This window comes from Lutjanus erythropterus, chromosome 14, assembly GCF_056507025.1.
Source record: "Lutjanus erythropterus isolate fLutEry1 chromosome 14, fLutEry1.hap2, whole genome shotgun sequence".
In the NCBI taxonomy this organism is placed as follows: Eukaryota; Metazoa; Chordata; class Actinopteri; order Lutjaniformes; family Lutjanidae; genus Lutjanus; species Lutjanus erythropterus.
This window is the reverse complement of record NC_139330.1, coordinates 33917844-33934685: the sequence shown is the minus strand read 5'-3', so window position 1 is coordinate 33934685 and position 16842 is coordinate 33917844. Positions and strand designations below refer to the sequence as shown.

At 38.9% G+C, this 16842-nt stretch overlaps 1 protein-coding gene across 1 annotated transcript in view; it reads right to left on the bottom strand.

The window, feature by feature from the left end:
• LOC146315857 (sodium/potassium/calcium exchanger 3-like) overlaps positions 1–16842 on the bottom strand; it is a 119591-nt gene that overhangs the window by 54151 nt on the left and 48598 nt on the right. The gene's annotated exons all lie outside the window — the stretch shown is intronic.

The following is a 16842-nucleotide window of genomic DNA, read 5'->3' as shown; positions in this document are numbered from 1 at the left end:
CCCCTAATCACTATGAGGTTGGCTTGTTACAAGGTTCCACAGCCAAAAGTTTGATCTTCTAAAACATATTTTCCAGCATAATTGGCATTTTTTAACCAATTCCCAAGAGTGAATGATAGAGGATTCAAGATATCTGCATTTGCACCACGTTATAATAAACTCTACTGATAGGAACTGGGCACATACTAAAGTAACTACGGCTTTGAACTGAAAAATAAGCTGTATGTTTTCTCTCTCAATGAAAGACCTGCAGAGAGCTGCAACAGAGTGAAAAATTGCCAAAAAGGTCAAAGGTCATCCTTCATGGGACTGTGTCTATGCTCTCTAATAACAGATCAAAGTCCCAGGGGACTTTCAGCTCCTCAGTAATTTCCTCGGAGGATTATACAGTGACAAGAAAAATCTCAGACACTCAGTGGTTTTTGCATGTGCTTGTGTGGTGTTCAGGACAGGCCCAGGGGGTGAACTCGGCTGAGGAGAATAAAGAACGTCCCGCAGGGCTCCATCCTAGGACATTTATCTTTTTCACCCATTGAGATGTCTGCTTAAAACACAGCCACAGTCAATTAACATAGATTTTCCTTGAGAGAGAGAGAGAAAAAAGACATCACAGATCGAGTAGAGCAGGAGTGTGTTAGTGTGTGTGCACATTTAATGTGTGCTGGTGTGTATGGTTAGGGTGATTTATTGGCTTTGTTAATACAACATCACCAACCAAATCCCCACTGGGGTTTCACATCATTGTGATCAGGAAGGTTTCCTTTTCTGTAACCTTGAAGTATTGTCTAAAAGTAGCATCCAATCAGCCTCTGGACATTCATCACTGCTGTCAATCATCCATCAAACTGGCTGCTCACGCTGACCACGAGCACCACCGAACATGATAATTAATTGTGACATGTCGATAAATGTCACAGGATATAAAATCAAATCACAAGCTAGTTTTTCATTTAATGGCACTTTAGTTTGCTGATACAAAGGTAAAATATAGATAAGACCAATATCAAATCTTTAACATCACAGCATGGGATCCTGGTCTCAACAAATTAGCATAACACCATACTTTCTGAGTAATGCCAACATGCATATGCCAAAGTATTCAAACTTTCAAGGCGCTGAAGAGGCTCTGAATGCTGAGTCTAATACTTCTTCATCAATCAGTCTGTTTACATGCATACCACTACCCCTGTTCTGAGTCTAACCCTGATTTCTGACTCAGGATTATAATTACATGGTACATGAGAAACCTGGTTAGATATCTGATCATCTGTATGCAGGTTTGAATTGATTTGTTTCATCAGCTGATGGTGAACACAGTTTGGTTTCTGCCTGTCTGAACAGCATTTACTGCTCGACTAGATTCAGCTTCTTCACCTGATCAATGCAGCTCCAGTCACACTTTCACTTCATGTCACTGTCTGAACTGACACGTTCAACAAGCCCTAACACTGAGACAAGTCCCAAGTCAAGTCCTAATTCAAGACCAACACTTCAAAGTCAAGTCCCAATTCAAGACCAATATGTCCCAAAGTCAGTACTTGCAATTCCAAGTAAAGTCCCAATTCAAGACCAAGTCCCAGATGAAGTCCCAGTGCAAGACCAACAAGTCCCAAGTCAAGTCCCAGTTCAAGAACAATATGTCCCAAGTCAAGCCTCAAGTCAAAACTAAGAAGTCTCAAAGTCAAGACCAACAAATCCCAGATCAAGTCCTAATTCAAGAGCAGCATACCATGTAAAGTCCGAAGTGAAGATCTACAAGTCCCAGTTCAAGACCAACAAGTCCCTAGAACAGTCCCAAATGAACATTAACAAGTCACAAGTTAAGTCCAAATTTAATAACAAGTCTCAAGTAAAGATCCAATTCAACACTTGCAAGTCCCACGTCAAGTCCAAAGTCAAGTCTAGAGTAAGAGCAACAAGTCCACATTCTAAAGCAACAAGGATAAAAAACGTCCTAGTTCAACACCAACAAAACCCATGTCAAGTCCTAAGTAAATATGTACAAATCCCAATTCAAGACCAACAAGTCTCAAGACAAGAGACAGATCATGACAAACCAGTCTCAAGTCAAGTCCCAATTCAGAGCCTTGTCAAGTCCCAAATGAACACCAACAAGTCCAAAGTCAAATCCCAAGTCAAGACTGACAAGTGTCACATCAAGTCCAATTCAAGACCCAGTCCCAAGTCAATTCTCGGATGAGCCAAGTCAAGTCCAAACTTAAAAACAAGTCTCAAGAAAAGTCCCAATTCAACCCCAGCCCCAAGTCAAGTTCAAAGTGAAGTCCCAAGTCAAAACCAACAAGTCCCTAATCAGTCCCGAATCAGTCACATGAACAAATGCCAAGTCAAATCCTAATTCAAGACCAACATGTCTCATGTCAAATCACAATTCAAGATCAACAAGTCCCTTGAAAAAAGAGAGATCCATACTTTTATTGGTGGAGAAGACAGAAACACTGCAATTTTTTTTCTTCTTTTTTTAATTTTGATTTTTAAAAAATGGATGACACTAGTGCAAGTCATGAATAGAATCCAGACCACTGGTATACATACATACGTACTAAATAATACTTGCAGACTTAAAATTATTTCCTTGCATCAGCCATTATTTCACATCCATGGAAAAGGACAACGCTGACATGACTGTCACTGAAAACTGCAGGCACCACGAGGCTGAAGAGTGACAGTCCAATGGAATCAGCGCGTAAGCACGTACTGTACAGACTGATACACACACACAAATTCACAGCCACACATAAATGGTCACTTAACGTTTCCCTGACACCTTCACACCTCTTTGTGCTCTCCAGCCTGGCTCAGCAAAAGGTGAAGCAGAGAGCAAAGCTGCAAACCAGGTTGTGCTAAAATGATAATCCACAATCAGAAGTAAGCAAGCAGTCTGCAGTAAAACACACGCACACCTCCCAGACGCTGATGAAATCCGACACCTCGTGTGTAGCTGGCTTTGCTGTTACGCAGCTGAGTAATATGACATTTAAGCCTTCATCTCCATATGTGTCTGAGGCCGGGTTTATTTGTGTGTGTGTGTGTGTGTACATGTCCCCATGCAGAGAAAAAGTAAGTGCAGTGGTAGACGATGCATAATATTACAGCATTATGCAGAGTGTGGCTTGACTTCATACTTCACACAGAAGAGACGCAGCAGTAGGTGGCAGATTTAAGAGCACATATACACACATACACACACACACACATTCATGACAGTCGCTCAACAAGGATGAAGCAACAAGCTGCTACGATTGTTCAAAAAAATCTCACACTGCTGAAATATTATGTCTAGAAGAAGCGTACTTCTGAGCATCGGTGCTTCAACATGCAAGCAGGCAAAAATGTTTTGTTTTCATTTTAGAGTGAGACAAATAAGGTGGCTTTAATACACTGCTTCCACGTTACGCAACTGCCCTCCTCAAAGCTCCCAGGCTACACCAGAGGCAGAGCATTCTGGTGACATGTTCAGTTTACCTCTCTGTAAGATCAGGCTACATCCACAAAATGTTTTCATTTTAAAACAGGATTTTAAAGCAAAAACAATCTCCATCTAGATGTGCATTCTAGCACCGATTCAAGAATAATCTTCATCCATAGTAACACACACCTGCAGAACATGACATACACTGGGTATGTGCATGTCAGCAAATTGCATGAAAGTCACTCCATCCATATAAATAAGCAGTTTTCTGGAGCCTTCCCTCTTCACTCAGGTAATACAGCAAAACACTGTGTGACAGTGACACCAGATATCATCATGGTCAACAATGCTACCAGTGCAACCAACAGCCCTTTGTGTGTTTGCTATAGACCTTTATCATTAACTGTCACTCCCCTTTATGGCCAGATGCTGTGCTCATTTATGCTAGCATTTTGTTACATCGGAGTGATATCTTCTAGAGTTGTAACTGGCTTTAGCGAAGCAGCGAAGCTAATTTGACTTCTAGCTACTGTTTCTGCTGCTTCGTCAGCTGTGCTGTTATCTATTATGACATCGTCATTGTCCTTTCTATGAGCTTGACACTTGATTATGGCAAGTTTAGCCGGTTAATGCATTAAGAGACAGTGGGAAAGATTCTGGCCCTGGGGGACATTGAAGCAGATCAGTTGTTGGTAAATTGGACATTTGACTCAAGATAAATGGCTGTATGTCATCTGTACAAGCAGATTATTATGACGCATATGTATTTTTTTTTTTTTTTATCAGGTGGCAACCTTTAGTGGTCGTAGCAATTTCAGGATTTATGTCACACATAAAATGTTAATGTTAATGTTAAATGTAAATCCTGTATTAATGCAAAACAAAAAAGGCAGCACTAATGATTCTCTGTCCATCAGTCCTTTTGATTATCTTCTCAATCCATTGATCAGCTGATGTTAGAAAGTGCCGTAAAATGTCAGTGCCTTCCAAAACCATAAATTATAACTCTTACCTTCTACCAGAACATTTTAATCTTTCCGCATGTACATTGAATCAATGTGCCTCTAGTTTCCATACATTTTGTGTTTAACTTATTTTAACATTTTCCTAAACCTAACCAAATAGTTTTGTTGCCTAAACCTAACTAAACTGCAACCATTCCACAGTAACAGTAACTACATTTTACATGTTATGTGAGTTATGTCAAGTGACTTATGCAACATACTTAAGGTCCAGTATACCTGTCAGTGCTATTTTACACCAATCTATTCTGTCAGGTAGAAGGACGCGTTGGTAAGGCTTTCTGCCGATTGTAAAATGAAACATGTGACTCTTTGCATGTTTTAAACAGTGAATACCAACTTCCCTCCAATCGGCAATTCAGAGACCATTTAAACGCAACAGGCTGACAAATTCTTTTAAACATCAGTCTATCCTGCTGCTAAAGCAAAATCAGTCAGTTGCTAACAGACTGAAATCTAAAGGATGTATGTACTGTATATTTGTCTTGACTGTTTGTTGTGTTTGTGGATAGTTTCATATGTGTACTGTATGTTTAATATGTGTGTAATTATTTTAACTGAGCTGCCCAGGCATGCAAAATTAATTTTAGTGCATAGTGACAATAAAGTTGTATCATATCTATCGTACTGTATTGTATTGTATCGTAAAATGCATTTTAACAATCTTAACTCTAAGTGTGTCTCATGAGTTGACAGAGGCACCACAAATGAATGGAACAACATTAGCTCAGCACCATCAAGGATATAATGTGATATGGACTGTATATTTGTCTTGACTGTTTGTTGTTTTTTTGTGTGTTTGTAGAAAGTTTCATACGTGTGCTGTATGTTTAATTTGTGTTTAATCTTTTGAGCTCAGCTGCCCAAGGACACAAAATGAATTTCAGTGTATACTGACAATAAAGCCATATTGTAAAATGTATTTTAACAATCTTAAGTTCAAGTGTTCCTTAAGTGAGTCGACAGAGGCACCACAAATGAATGGAACCTTAGCTCAACACTGTAGTATAAAGGTAGGTTGTGTTCAAGTTAATTTGAACAAATTACACATCAAGTTTGCATTTGTTTGAACTGAATATTGATTTTATTAAGTGACAGTACCTAGCACTAGTTGCAGCCTTGCTTACTCACATCTAACCAGTGGTAATATTGGTTAGAGTTAAATGAGAAAGTCATCTCAGTGTAAGAACTTAACAAATCTCTTTTGGGGAAAGATTGTAAAACACAAAATTAGCCCATTTTCTTCTCCTTGATAATATGTATCTCCTTTGCTGTCTCAGACTTTGAATTATTTCGTGCTGGTGGGATTCCTTAACAGGAAATGATGCAATATGAAGTGACAGAGATCATCCCCCCTCCCCCACCCTCCAACACATACACACACACATGCACACACACCCTCCCAGCTGGCCCGCAGTCTCTGACATGCCTAGTGAGCTTTCTTGGAGTGACAGATGGACCGCGGGCAAGGAGGGGATGGCTTGGTAAACATACTCATATAATCACACACACATGCACGCTTGCACGCGTGCACACACGCACACACACACAGAGGTACACTTACAAGCACAAGAGGGCAAACACATGTAATCGTCCCCACATCAGCACACGAGCTTCCTTCCCTACATGGAGCTGGCATCATGCGCTCTCTCCTGCCTTCACCCACGGTCTGCGTTCGGGGCTGGATCCCCAGGGCTCCACACACATGGGGATACATGACCTGCCTGCCTTTCACAACCTGTTTGTTCTCCTACCCTGCCAAGCACCACAGGCCAGACAACAACTACAGCTAGCCTGGACCATGGGCCATGATGTCTAAATAAATCTGATTATAGAGGTTTCTTTCTTAAAGAACGGAGCTGTTCTGAGCTGATGTTGATTTTGTGGCTACATGAATTTGCCTTTGAATCATTCTTTATAAAGCTGATTGTCTCCAGTCAGCATCGTCCACTTTTGATATGAGGGATATGTTGCAGTGTGACTGAGTATTGTAGAATTGGGTAATTTTATTATTGGTTTGCTGCTGAGCCCAATGATTAGCTACAAGTAATCAGCTAAAGCTAGCGTCACCTGTCCGTCAGGAAACTCTACTTAAATCACCAAGAGTTGAAGGTGAGCAGCTGGAGGACATCAGGGGAAAAACAGAAATTATTTTCTCCATAAAACATGATCTGGTTTCAAAATCAGTGAACAATTTGAATAATTTTCCAGGAAAAGATGAACTCTGAAATGCCATTAAAAATACCTGAGAATATCTATAAATATTATAATATATAATATATAACAATAGGAAATATTATATATAGGAACAATATAAAGAGGAGAGTATAAAAATAGGACCAGTATATACATTATAAACAGATTATAAACAGAAATGGGAGTCAGTAGACATAACGCACTATGTATGAAATCGACAGTGATTAAATGTTAACATGTAATGCAATGTTTACAATGTTTATCATTGTCGCCATCTTTGTTTAACTCTTTCCCCGCCAGCATTTTTCAATAAAGTTGCCAGCCAATGCCAACATCTTTGACAAAATTAACTGTTTTTTCAACACACGCAGAATATTCAGTTCTATGAATATGTTAACATGGAATATATCAAAAGAAAGAACAGATCTTCTAGTTTCAGACGCAGAAAAAAACTATTGTTCTAGCTTCATGCATATATTTTTTTTCATAAGCACTTGAATGTTGGTTGGTTGCATAAAAAAAATCCACTTTTCAGACAAAAAAACAATTAAACAAACAAGAAAATGACATTTTTGTGAAAAAGACATTTTTAAGCAGAATTTCGACTTTTTATTTTTGCTTTTTTATCACTCCATATTACATGTGTGACATCACTGTCACCAGTGTGGTTAACATTAGAGGTGTGTGTGTGTGTCCCACCCCCTCACCCGAAACACCGTCTGAGAGGCCTGGGGGTCGGAGTGCTCTCTGCCCCGGCTGCGGTGTGAACAGCCTCGCTGTGTCACGGCTGCTGTGGAGGTCTGGGGACCGCAGCACGAGCAGCCCGGCGCTGTGCACGTGCTCTGTTGCCGTGTCAACATGCAACAGCTGAGCACCAATGTTTTCATGCTGGATAACAGCATCCTCCAAATTTTTGTCAGATGATGCATCACAGCGTTCCCTACCGCCTTGCAGTGAAAACAGCAACTCACGAGACATCTTGTCATTGGTGGGGAAAGACTCAAGTGGCTGGTCGATTATTTAGGTTTTTATATGATTATTTAGCTTCACAGTTGTACTCCTTATGTGCATAAATCCAGACATTAATAATGTGGTCTGAGTATGTATGCTTTAGCATCAAAATGCTATTTTCCCAAGCCTTTCTAAAAGTATTTCCCATGTGACCTGATGATGACATTACAACATATCAACAAAAGTACACAGATGGAGATGCCCTTTGACATGTTGGCATGCTAACGTTAAATAGCACTTAACATGAAGTACAGCTGAGGCTGATGGGAATGTCATTGGGGTTTGCACATAGTAAGTCATGAAGTTTTGACGTGATGATGTCACTGGATTAAAAGCCAACAGATTGTAAAAGTTATTACAATTCATCCACAAGGAAACATGAATGTGTTTTCAAAATGTCATGGGAATCCATCCAATGGGTGTTGAGATATTTCAGTATGAAACAAAAAAGCTTGGGCCTGATGACGGCATCAGGGGGATCACCAAAGCCTGTAATAATAAAAACATGATGGTTCTATCCAACACTTCCATGTCACAAGACCACAAACAATAGTATTTCTTGTTTTTTCCTGTCTATTACTGCTTATGAAGTTCCCTCCCTGTAACTCAAAGGCTCTGAACATTTTCAGACTTCCAGTTTTAACAATTTTTAGCTGCCTCCATTCTGCCAGAACTGTCTCCAAATAGACTCTTGCTCTGCCTTTAAGGTTCATTTTGCCTCAGTGTGCAGTAATGGAAAAAGGGAAAATAGTCCCATTAAGCAGATAATTAGCTGCATGTTAGAAAAACCTGCAGTACACATGCTGTTTATCCTGCTGTGCTGCGAGTCAAGGCAGCGGTTTCTCATGTTTTCTTAAAAGAATTTACCAAGCATTTGACTTTTGAGACATAAGGCAAAATCGTAGAAGGACACAACACTGACAGACACTGACCAGAAATAAAAAAAAACCCCACAGGCTGTCCCTCAAGGCTGCTACAACATTCATTCATTACACCCGACAATATTCCTTTGCAGACAGACAGATTGTTAACCATTAAAATGTTCCCCTGGATGTTTGCTAAAGGAATATTATTGTTATTCACAATCAGCCTATTGCGACCCATATTTATGCTGAACTGCAACCTCTAGTGGTCGTATTCATTATGACAAGAGCAAGGGAGGAAGTCAGGTGAGGTATAAAGAGTGACAAAGTCAGAAATCTACTAGTCCAAAGTCAATTTTGACCAGCCCCCATACAAACTGTTTTATTTATGAGCTTTAATAAAATAACAACACAGACCAAAGTTAATTGTCAGGTTTAATCTATGTCTGCAACATCTATAAAACATCTGTAAGAGTTTCACAGGAAAACAGTGTTGCACAATCCCCCAAACAATGGAAGTGAAAGGTGGCCAGTTTTCAAATGTAAAAAAAACAACAGAATAAAAACATACAACGCCTCCATACTGCTCGTCTGGTGTAATTCAAGTCTCCTAAAGACCCAACATGCCAAGTTGACTAAAAAAATGTTTTTTCCACCATGTTTTTATCCTGAATCTTCACTGTAGATCTTTAGCTTGGAGCCACATTCACGTGCACATGCACAGCATGTTGGGGCTTTAGGAGACTTGGATTACACCAGAAGAACAGTATGGAGCCATTTTATGGTTTTTTTTTTTCACATTTGAAAACTGGTCACCATTCACTTCCATTGTTTGGAAGATTCTACAACACTGTTTTCTTGTGAAACTCCAGCAGTGTTGTGTGGACTAACCGTGGACTATCCTTTAAGGACATCAACTTGGGCTTTGCATGGACATTTTCCACCATTTACTGATGTGTTTTTCAGACTTAAAATCTAAACCCAACGGTCAATCGCCATGAGGATGAGGAGATGACAAAATTTTCATTTTTAGGTGAACTATCCCTTTAAAATGTCTTATTTTGTCAGTCAAAAACCCAAAGATATTCAGTTTAAACTGGGAAATCTCCATACCTGAGAAACCTGAGAGCATTTTCTGCTGTTATACAAGAATTACTTCTACAATTCATCAATTGTCAAAATAATTTAATAGATTAACTCCTCAGAGTCTAATCAATGGACTAGCTGCACAGTGGACATTTCATACCAGAAAACTCACAGGTGTAGTAATGACTGCTTCATTCCAACAGGGACAGTCCTTCTATTGTACATGCTGGTTCACTGTCACTGTTACTGGGACACCTCATGGAACCCAGCATTAATTACTGTTATTAAGTCCACCTGTGTGTTTCCTGCTCTGACAAGTCAAAACGTCTGCTGTGCAGCCAGACCATTAGTTTTGGTACATTAGGACATGGTCCATTAGTTTTGCGGATCATTGACAAACAACCTATTCTGTAGTTTCTGTGGGAGGATGTGTTGGGTAAATGCATTATTGCAGAGCTAGTTGTAAAAAGTGAGCCGGAATGGAAATGTGACAATAAAATCTATGAAGTTCAGATTCTGTATTGTTGAGGATTTACTACAGGAAAAAGACAAGAAAAAACAGTGAGAGTTTGTCCATCTAGCGGGCAAAGACCTGGTTTGAACAAGTGACAAGAAATTCACTCACAAAAACTGGACAAATAATGTAAAACCACCACTCGACGTCTCATATTAATGCACAAGGTAAACTTTACTAAACTTTAAACTTTTTGTTGCTGTCAGAAAGCTTTTTTAACTTGTGGTTAACTTTGTGAAATCATCACAGTTTGGGTATGTGTAGGCACCAAAGCTACTTAGTTAGGTTGAGGAACAGATCATGGTTTGGGTTAGAATAAGTACATTACATTACAAAAGTCACGTGATGTAACTAAAGCGAGTAACATTAGGTAACTTAAAACTTTAGTTAACATTGATGTGTGGTTTCACATCGGACACGAACTCTGTTCTCCTGGGTGAAAGTGCTTTGTTTGTTTGAATTTTGAAAAAATATCTAATTGTACTTATTTTGACTGATTTTGCAATTGTGATATGATTTGCAATATTAGTGGTAGTGATAATTTTTACGTCACTATTTTTATTTTGACTGAAAAACATTAGAAATGACTGGTGTGATTTATTTTGCAGGAATCTGTACGAGATGAAAATGTTTTTTTTTAAGTTTGTAGAATCTGATGTGTAGGACAGGACATCTCTGCCTCACCACATTCATTCATTTAAACATTTTTTGACACACATTTTAATTGTGCAGCCCTACCATACAGCCACCCTGCCACATCCGTATGCAGACTTTCACACTCTTTATACAGCTGTGACAAAACATCTGTATCTGACGACCTGGGAGTGAGAACAGGCTGATGAGTGATAAGGCAGGTAAAGAGTCTGCTGGATCACTACACACATCCAAATCTATCTGTGCTACTTTTCGTGATGCAGCGAGACTGAATTAGATGACAGAGAGAAGTCATTGTTGCCATGTCGCGCACACACACACACACACACACACACACACACACACACACACACACACAAACAGGCACACAGACGAATAAATACACACAGATTGTAATGAGGCAGAGGTTGTTTACGGTGCATAAGCAGAGTAGAGAAAGTCGGCAATTGTAAACATGATTATCTCTAATCCAACACACTCCTCTGTTATAATAGCTGACTGTGTGTGTGTGTGTGTGTGTGTGTGTGTATGTTGATATTTTGACCTTAGAAGGTTGGAAAATGATAAAAAAAAAAAGTTGCAGCCATGCCAGACACAAGCTAACAAAAAAGTATTGTACGCATGTTTGCTTTACATACAGGATTTTGTATATTTGCAAATGTGCGCTTGTGTGTGTGTCTGTGTGCTACATTTGTTCTGCTGTGTGCATGAGTATAGAGTGTGTTAGTGCTGTCTGTGTGCTGAGATGAGAGGAGGAAGTAAGTGCCATTGATCCGACCAATTACAGCACAAACAGAGTGCTGGAGAGACTGTCGCTGCCGCAGGAATGCATAGAAACATCTCTGACGACAGATTAGAGGAGGCTTTTCTCAGTTGTGTGTCTGCTGCTGTGAGCTCTGAGACAGAGTTCAACACAGACACTCACTGTTCCTAACCTGTGGCTGGTAAAGCTGGCACTGTTACTGTTTACCTGCACAGGTAAACACACCTGATTTAATTTAAAAAACAAAACAAAACTGATACATAGAAGAGGATTAAGGCAAAATTCTGACTTTAAACTCAGAATCCTGACTTTAATCTCAAAATTCAGACTTTAAATTCAGAATCCCTTTTCCGCAAACTCTGACTTTTTTCTCAGAATCCTGGCTTTTTGGTCTGAACACTGGCTTTTTTCTTAGAATTCTGACTTTAATCTCAGAATTATGTCTTTAAACGAAAAATTTTCCCCTTTCCCCAAAGTCAGAATTCTTTTTTTTTTTCTGAATTCTGACTTTTGTCTCAGAACTCTGACGTTATTTTCAGAATGCTGGCCTTTTTTTCCCCCTCAGAATCCTGACTTTATTTTTCTCAGAATCCTAGATTTTTTTTTTCTCAGAATCCTGACTTTAATCTCAGAACTATGACAGTAAATTCAGAATCCTAACTTTTGTCCTTCAGAATCCAGACTTTATTCTTAAAATTGTCTTTAAATTTAAAATTCTGACTATAAATTCAGAAGCCTTACCTTTTTTTTCCAAATCCTGACTTTTTTCTCAGAATTTCACTCTTAATCTCAGAATTCAAATACGTGTCCCTAATCATCTTCCATTTAATTTAAATACTTTCTACTTTTTAATCGACAGATCTTCCATTTAGTTTTTGTCTCCTTTAGCGCTCAGTGCTGCTGGAGGTTTATGCTGTCATTCACCTGTCAATCAAATACTGCAAACACCTGTGTTGGTCTCTTTCATTAAGTGTCTGTTGTTTGTGGTTTGATGCTGCTTTCTTTATCTGATTAACCTGGGTGGGTATTACTGCTAAAACAACAGGTCAGATCATGTGATTGCTTGCAAGCCTGTGTGTGTGATCGACATACATGCAACTAGTCTGGAGCTGATCTCGCATACTTTTGGACCGATAGCCTAATTTTTGACCTTGAAAATAATATTTTTTATGCCAGCAGCTGTGGCCGGAGGCATTATGTTTTGGGGGCTTCACATTCTTGTCAGCATGACATTTCAAGAAAGCCTTGATGGAGTTTCTTCAAACTTGACACGATCGTCCACTTGGACTCAAGAATGAACTCATTCAAATTTGGTGGTCAAAGGTCAAGGTCACTGTCACCTCATGTCCATCCAGGATAATGAGCAGTCCAAAGTTATTTTGATTAATATTATCTCAAATCTTTTGAATTTTGGCTTAATAAAGTGGGATTTATTAATAGAGATTAGTTTTAATTGTGCAACAGAGGTCTGCTTCATTTTATATCTCACTTGTGCTAAACTCTGATTAAAACTAATCTTAGATTAAAGTAATCTTTGTTGGTGCAACCTCTCAAAGGCAAGTTAAATCTAATAATACTAGATAACTAGTGAATCTTAAATTCCCTTAAGATATTTCATCTGACCCGTGGTGATGATTAACCGTTACCATAGTTTTTGCAGTGTACCTCCTGATGCACGTGTCTCCCTCAAACAGCATCACTGCTCTGACGCTGCATCCAGCTCAGTACAGTTCAATTGATTTACTCGGCTGAGGGAGGCACATAGACCCCAGCTGGCCTGAGCCGACAGCAGAAGGAGCAACGTTATTTTGGGGAATTTGCCGTCACGTGTCTGCGCTCCATTGTTCCGTACTTGCAGCGGGGCTGTCAAGCCAAAGACACTAAAAATAGGACCTAGGCTATTTCCCCCAAACCGTTTCTGTGAAAGCTCAACAACAACTGCAATATAATTTTTTTTTTCTTCCCAATAGAAGCATCTGGAGCCCATTCCAGCAAATATCCTGCACCCTTATTCCCCTACAGTACAGTCCTTATCTATCTTAGAGAGGCAAAAACCCGTCTGTCTCCCTATTCAAATCCTCCACTTTGGACTTTTTGCTCAGCAGGAGGGTGAAATTATTTGACTTGTTTGTCCAGTAATTCATCCTGAAACAAGAAGGGCTCATCATCTTTATTTCAAGATGCTGCCATTTGGTTTTCAGTTGAATCTTAGACAAATAAAACAAATCCAATTAACCACTCTGCCTGAAATTTCCACTTGTTCTGAGAACAATACGGCTTAGATGCTCCACATGAGATTAAATATTTGTTTAGATGGATGTGTGCATACTTTGTGTTACCACATCAGTGGTGTGTGTGTGCGTGTGTACGCCGTGTTTCTGTGCATGTGAGTGCAGTATCTTTCTTTGTGCATGACGAGAACGCTCTATGGCTTGAAATTGAACTGATGATTGTATCTGTGAATGAAGAAAAAAGAAGACACCCAAGAGAGAGAAGGAAAAACACAATGAAGAAGTGGGAGACTGCGGTGAGCGATCTGGAGGGACGACAGAGCTAAACAGATGATAATGGAGCAAAAGAGAGTGAGTGAGGCGTAAGGAGCATGTTGTGAAGGCCCCTTTTAGTGCAGGAAAGCAGGAATAATCCCTATTAAGGTAATTAGTGTTTCAGGAGATAAAGCGTAATTAAACAGAAACAGGCTGTAAACTATGTGCTGTCTAAATATAACTCGTCCATACAAATTCAGTCAGACTGCAGAATCCGACGTGTCTGCATCCACAAACTGCACGCAGGACCATTGTGTGTGAGTGTGTGAGTGTGAGTGTGCATTAGATGGGGGCGGTGTGTTTACAATGAGATCAAGAGAATGCTTGGCAGGACGTCAGCCTTGTAAAGCCCCAGGATTCCACATGGAAAACACTCGCACACTCCGCGCCATGGGGAAAACACACAAAGACACGTGCACACACATACACACACACACACAAACCGACAAGCCCACAGAGAAAACAAACATACGGCATGAGAGCTTTCGGTACACACGGCGAGGAAGAGACGAGCAGGCGCGAGGGGATACAGGCGCAGGCAGAGAGCGGAGAGGATTTCTACCTGCGAGAAGTTTCTGTTTTTTTCATCAGCCTTCATCTTAATGTCAACATCCTCCTCCTCACCTTGTCTGTCTGTCTGTCTGTCTGCAGCTCCTCATCAGAGGGAGTGCTGTTCATTTCTCATCTTCACTTCAGCTCCTCTGCAGCCAGCTCTCCTGAGACTGTGTGTGCATGTGGTGTGTGTGTGTGTGTGTGTGTGTGTGTGTGTGTGTGTGTAATTAGTCATTTGTTTGTGCTAACTTGATTAAGGACAAATTTAATATGTACAATGAACCGTGCATGTGTAAAATAAATACAGTCCTAAAATAATAAAGGTGTTAAAACTTTGACCCCAGGGCCCGTCTGCAGGATAAGGCCCCTCAGTGATGATGCAGGTGCTGCTTGAAGGATCCTGTTATTTTTGTTATTATTTTAGCATTAACAAGCAAATATGCATTTAATTAAATCACCACAAGATAACTACCAACTGAGGTCCTTGTAGAGTAGCATTTTTAAGACTGATTAAGACCGATACTGATTTTAGTGTGGGGGGGGGATTCACTAATGTGGTGGCCAAAGTTTTGAGCGGGAATGAAAATAGACCTTTCTTTGTGGTTTTTTGGATATGACTGTGCAAATGTACTGGTCTTCTTCAACAAATTACTTTATTAAAGAATATCAATACCAATGCCAGAAAACAGCCCAAACAAGAATTCACAACCTCAGACAATTTAAAAATGTGTTAAAAGCCTTCAAAATCTAAAACTAACAATAACTATTGATAACACAGGTGTAAAATGTGCCATTACAATCATCTTTGTTTTAAAATAGATTTTTTATGAAAATGTTGGCCCTTTAAAGTTGTGTCCCAGATTTCTTTCACCTCCATCAGATTTTTACAAAAACATGATTTAATCAGGCATAAAAAGGGTCAGCTATACCCTAAGGACCCCTGTCTCACTTCCTGGTTTAAAAAAAGGCAGGAATACTGCTCAAACACTGGTAAACTTTATATTTTTTGACAAACTCATTAAATAATATTTCTATCAGATGTGTTTTAACATAACATGTCGACTCTGTAGCTCTTCTAAATCAAAGCTAAATAAGAATTATAGTTTAAAAATATGTATTTTGATTAACATTAAGAGAACTCTGAGACACTTTAAAAAATAAAATGGCTGCTCACTAAGACAACACTGTGAAATTACAAAAATGTAACATTTTGTCAAGAGGTGACATAACTCTCAGTTCTCTTATAGTAATTTAATAATTTTTCTTTTCTTTTTTTTTTCAATTTAATAAAAATAAACAATTTTATAAAAAGTCAGGGCCACCCTGTGAAAAAAAAATCTGTTGGCTGCGGTTATAGTCAAGTTTTTTTTCCTGTTCTATTTATTTTAATATATGATCAAATGGATGTATAAAATGAGTTTATATCATCAAAAAATGTCATGGTACACCTAATGTGTGTTCTTTTGTTATATGTTGTTACAGAGTTGACAAGTTGGCCTGTTACAAGAGTTTGATCTTTTAAAATAGCAGAATTGTATAAAATAAAATTATGGTTTGTCCCAATTCTCAAGAATGAGTGATATTTTATTTAGCGTGTTAAATCATTCAACACATACATGCTGACCAACTGTAGAAAGGAACACTGAGAACATACAGAATAAATCAAAGTAAATAGTTAAATAAGCATCAGTACTGTTCAGTATCAGTAAATTGCTGAATATTTTAGAGCCAGGTTGTAAAACAAGAAGCAGCTTTTGTACAAAATGTTCTGTAAGAGAAGTTTTCTTGTATCGACTGATATATTGGGATACATTGATGGATATATTGGTCTGCCTCTACAATTAATTGACAAATTTGTCTTGTTGGTAATCCAGCGTTGTCAAAGACTAGAGTTGATTTCTTTAAAGACATTTTCAGCTAAATATGTTCAACAATGACCATTTTTTCAATGACTAAAACCAGATAATGATAAAACAGCACCAACGTCACTGTGACCATATTAACATGTAAATGAAAAAAAGGACGGGACTAAAATCCAGATTGAAAAATAAAAACTTTCCCAAAAAAGTGTGTGAGAATAATACAGCCAAATACAGCTGGTGTCAACAAATGTCAACAGCCACCTCACTAATGGATAAAAGCATAAAGCAGCACGAAACTGACAATAAACTGACATAAACCAGCATGATCTGGATTTCCTTATCT